Source organism: Triturus cristatus, chromosome 7 (assembly GCF_964204655.1).
Source record: "Triturus cristatus chromosome 7, aTriCri1.1, whole genome shotgun sequence".
In the NCBI taxonomy this organism is placed as follows: domain Eukaryota; kingdom Metazoa; phylum Chordata; class Amphibia; order Caudata; family Salamandridae; genus Triturus; species Triturus cristatus.
In genome coordinates, this window is record NC_140590.1 from 1,512,693,881 (window position 1) to 1,512,695,537 (window position 1,657).

Consider the following 1,657-nt stretch of genomic DNA (forward strand, 5'->3'; position numbering starts at 1 on the left):
AGGACTGGCTTGATGGTGCATCCATTCGTTAAGATTCATGTAATAAAAAGAGTTTTATAGCAGTCGAGACAGGGGATTTGACTCAACTCATTTGTTGATCTTCTTTACAGGTATTTGATTGGGCTGCAGTTGTGTTAGTCCACCTATCAGGTCGTAACTGATGACAGAGACATTGTTAATACAGACTCCTTGGCAAATAAAGTAGAGATTATCTTTTGAATTAAATTTGAAAATAATTTATATAGCTCTATCAAAATTCCATCTGGAATGACTAAGACTCAAATCACGTCATAAAGGAAGTGGCCCGATTAGGGTCACTCGGGTCACTGATGACCACCTCTCAGCCTTCCATACCAAATGAGTTGGTCAGACAGTAGAGAATACAAACAAATCTGTTTATTCAGCTACACTCAGAGTGGAGCCCAGTCTGCCCAGTCGGTAGGAGTGCTGCAGAGGGATTGACATCAGCAAGCATAGAGATACACTGTGTACATTTCAGAACCAAGAAGGCTCGCCCACAATGGAATTTTCCAAGCAGATGCATCTAAACAATGAAGTACAGAGAATACCCTTTGATTCTGAGGCCGGGTCCACACTATCTACTACTCAAGGTCACTCTGCCTGTGCCCGATTCTAGACAAGGGGGAGAAGATCTCTTTCTAGTGGGAAAGGTATGCGCTAATAAGGGCAGTGTATTCATTAGAGAAGCGAATCCCAAACTCGGGAAATGAAACCCAACTAAGGCCTCTTCTCAGAAATGACGAAGGATTAGTTTAGATTATAATTCAAAATGGCGCCCACATAGGAAATGGAGCCACGAATGCTAACCTACCCAGAACAATGCGCAAACATGAACTTTTCTATTCTGACAGACCCTCCTTTTAGCATAAGCTAAACATTTTCTAGCAATAGCAAAGAATCATACAAATCAATAAAACAGAAAATAATAGGTAAACTTCTTAGGAACACTCCATACTGTCAGCATCAGGAAGGGAGACTGAAAGGAGGGAAGAAGTATCAAAAATACCATCCTCTATCTGCATTATGTCATCTATCTCTTTCTGTATCATGATTGCAGCATTGGTGTCAGGAATCGATATTTTCCTCTTAGGAATGAGAAGAGTAGTGCAATAAGAACAACAGAAGGGAAGGCATTGAATAAGGGCACAAAAAGACACCAATATCAATGTTAAGTAAATCACCTTTTCAAGAATCCGGCCCCAGCTGCCAAAAATAGACCAACTCTAGTTTGCACTTTCCATTCCCTTGACATTATCCAGAATGTCCAAAATGTGTTGGGTAATATTATTTTCCATATTTGTTATCCCGATAACACACTTCTCTCCCACTACCACGCATACACCACCACTGTTGGCTAAAATGAAATCAAAGGCATATCTGGTTTGTTCCGAATATATTCGCATAACTCTAACTGAGGGCGAACAACCTTTACGACGCGGTCGTTACACCACGATATCTTTACATTGCTGTCATTACAACACAAGTTGTTACAATGACTTGCGCTGGATGGCGCTAAACACTAAGTAATAGTATGATTTACTATTCCAACACCTTCCCTACTGTTACATAGGCTGGAGTTGGAATAGTAAATCATACTATTCCTAAGTCCAGCGCCCTCCAGCGCAAGTCATTGTAA